The sequence below is a fragment of the Mauremys reevesii genome, linkage group 10 (assembly GCF_016161935.1).
Source record: "Mauremys reevesii isolate NIE-2019 linkage group 10, ASM1616193v1, whole genome shotgun sequence".
Taxonomy (NCBI): Eukaryota; Metazoa; Chordata; order Testudines; family Geoemydidae; genus Mauremys; species Mauremys reevesii.
In genome coordinates this window covers 69,081,858-69,085,471 of record NC_052632.1, presented here as the reverse complement: position 1 = coordinate 69,085,471, position 3,614 = coordinate 69,081,858, and positions in this window count along the sequence as shown.

Genomic DNA, 3,614 nt, shown 5'->3' with positions numbered 1-3,614 from the left:
CCCAGCTCACACGGAGGGTGGGACCTGGGCTCTTGACTCTCCCATTGGCCTGCCTTCCTGTCAATCTGGCTGAATGGTGTGTTGGCCTCTCTCCCATTGGCCCTGGGGACCCATCCGTCTCAGGATCCTCTGTGGCCCATCTCCTTTTTTCCTGGTACTGGGAGAGGGTCAACCAGCTAAGCTTCAGCAAGGGGCCAACAGCCCCCTACACCTCTAAATATATTGGTCTTTTCTCATGATTAATTCTGATATTAGGGTTTACTTCTTAATACATTCAAATACCCCACAAGAGCACTACAGCTATTGAAACTGTCCAGTTTCCTCAGGCGAGTTCCTTCAGGAAAATGTTCAGGGCAGCTGCCACCTGTTTTATACAACACAGAGACAATGAGCTAATTACTTGCTGATGCCCAGGTAGCAAGGCTATAGACAGGACCGGATTAACTTTTTGTGGGTCCCCATGGGAGCAATGGGGCATGGTGCGGGGGGAGAGGGGCGATTCCCAGAGTGAGGGGCTGGCCGTGGGCAATGGAACACGGCAGCCCCATGTAGGAGCAGGATTTTATAGTTGTACTATGAGAATTAATGTATGATTTGATTTCATCATGCCAGCCACCCTTTTTGAACAGCAGAAAGGCATGACAGACCAGAACAATCCTTATGACTGATTATGGTCACCCTTTTGTTTTAGGATAAGTTATAATGTCTACTACGGTTTCCTACATATATTACAAATTAGGCACTCTAGTTAAATATACATTTCTTTGTTTTAAGGTTTAGAAAGTAAGAGACAGGCTCTTGTATTGTGTCTCTGTTAAGGAGATTAAAGGAACCTTAAAGGCCTGGGCCCCAGTGTAAATTGTTTTGCTTATAAGATTTAGGAAGGCTTAATTTACAATGCCTTTTCTTGCTCAACATAAAAACTGCTGTATACCTTTAAAGGGTTCTGTAAAAAATTATTTGTGTAAATGAGGAATGTCTGCATCAGGAAAAGCTAAGGTGTGAAGGCCATTGTTATAGCCAAATGGTCACGGAAGGAGGAGTGAAGAGATTTACCGCTGCCAAAGAATTATCAACGTGCATCCATAATGAAGGAAGGTCAGATTGAGGTAAGTTTGGCACCCCTAAGGACAAAACAAATTAATTGAATCAAAACCAGAACAGAATGACCCTCTCGGAGGTGTATTGGAATGTTTACATCAGAAGATAACAGAGACTGACACAGCAAAATCCATAAACTTCAACAACAAAAAAAGACTATAAGAACAGGGTGCTTTGCCATGGGACTTTGGGTTCGTCTTGCCACATTCCAGGAACATCGGATTGTGACCGACAGAGCCTGGCTCCCCACTAGATTGATCCAGACTCTGGACTGGTAACTATAAACATCAACTGGCAGGACTGGGTGCATGGTATGTGTGTGTGTGTAACTAAAAAGCATATGCTAACTGCTGTATTCTCAATAAATGCGGCGTTTTTGCCTTCTCCTCTATAAAGATCCCGTGTGCTTCTTATAAGTATAACACCATGGCCAGCAACGCTCACATAGCAGAGCCCAGCTGCAGGGCAGCGAGCCCTCTACAGGCGAGCGGGACCTGCTGGCTGGGAGCCATTCACCCAGCAAGGCCTGGGTGCTGGACTGCCCTGGGCAAGGCAGGGGCAGCTCTAGGAATTGCGCCGCCCCAAGCAGGGCGGCACGCCGCAGGGGGCGCTCTGGCGGTCGCCGGTCCCGCGGCTCCGGTGGACCTCCTGCAGACGTGCCTGCGGATGCTCCACCGAAGCCGCAGGACCAGCGGACCGTCTGCAGCCATGTCTGCGGGAGGTCCACCGGAGCCGCGGGACCAGCGGACCGTCCGCAGGCATGTCTGCGGGAGGTCCACCGGAGCCGCCTGCTGCCCTCTCGCGGCACGCCACCCCAAGCGCGTGCTTGGCGCGCTGGGGTCTGGAGCTGGCCCTGGGGCAAGGGCAGCCAGATCTGGCTGTGTGGATGGGTTAGCCGGATCCATAATGAGCCCCTTCCCAGTGTGGGTACAGAGCCACAGCACCACTGGTGCCATTGTAAACCCAGAACTGGCTATAGAGGTCTGTGAGGACGATCTCCCTCCACCCAGCCTCCTCTTGCTCCCTTCCATTTATACAAAGCCCTGCTAGCATTAATGCCTCACACATATGGGGAGGGCAAAATGCAGTTTTTCTAGAAAGGTCAGTGCAGCTACATGTTTTCCTTAACATAATTGATATCTACAAGGCTTTACTACTTTTGCAACCCCCAGTGTAATAATGGTCCATTGTTTTAGAAAAATCTCTCTCTGTTTCTCACACACAGGAGAAGAGCAAATGAAACTGGACTGGCTGCAGGTCAAACCTTACGTTCACAAGGAAACATTTATTTTTAAAGAAAAATTACCTTTGATATAAACATTTCTATCTATTACCATAATTGATTTCCTGTTGCCTCTGCGAATAATATCAAGATGACTTTGGGACCAGATCTTGGGGGAAAGTGGAAGGTCATTGTATGCAAAATGATGCTTTTTGTTTTTTATGAGAGGGTTACATTTACCCAAGTTCCATCTTTATCGCTCAGAAAGAAAGTTGAGCTTGACAACCATATTTTGCTTCCAAATACTTGCAGGTGCTACTGTGTATTTCAGAAATGATTCCAAATGGAGTGGACAGCAACCATCATCAGTACTTTGAACTTGGGGAGAGGGGAAGAATTTACAGTTTTGAATTAATAAGTCATCCATCTTGAACATTAGGCATGAGTTTGTTATAAACAATAACATTAAGGAGATCATCATAGAATATCAAGGTTGGAAGGGACCTCAGGAGATCATCTAGTCCAACCCCCTACTCAAAGCAGGACCAATCCCCAGACAGATTTTCACCCCAGTTCCTTAAATGACCCCCTCAACGATTGAACTCACAATCCTAGGTTTAGCAGGCCAAGGCTCAAACCACTGAGCTATCCCTCCCCATACCTGGTGTGGTCTAATGCAGTATTCCACACAAGGACAGTGAGCAAGGAGAATGATCCTGGTTCTGCTGTAAAATGAATCATGCGGACAGGTCTCTTGACTTTTACCCACTTTTTCAGCTGAGTTGGCTGAAGGTACAAAGAGCAGAAGTTAAAGGGAAAATCACATGGTGCATCTTCTGTGGCCAGTTTGACAAGGGGTAATAGTGGGGGCAGTTCCATAGTTCAGGCTTACAAAAAGTAAAATTAAAGCTCTTTATATTTAACAGACTGGATTAGAGTTTGGAAAATCAGCAAACTAAATGAATCCTGGCTTCAGTGAAGTTGACTGCAAAACTCCCATTGACGTCAGTAGGGGAGGAGGAGAACAGCCAGCTGGTGCCCCCAGAAGACCCACGGGATGGGGAGGGGAGAGGAGAAGAGAAGCCATTATGCTGTCAGCAGGCATGTTGAGCAGGGCTACTACCCTCTCCAATCCCAAGGTTTACCTGGGGGATCTAGGAATTAGGGTTTTCCACTTCCTAATGCAGTTAGGGGTTCCCTAGCTATTGTGCTAGGCCTCATGGGGTGTTCCCCTGCAGCTTAGTGCAGAGCCATTGCAGAGAGAAAGAGAATGTTTCCTACGCCTACCGCT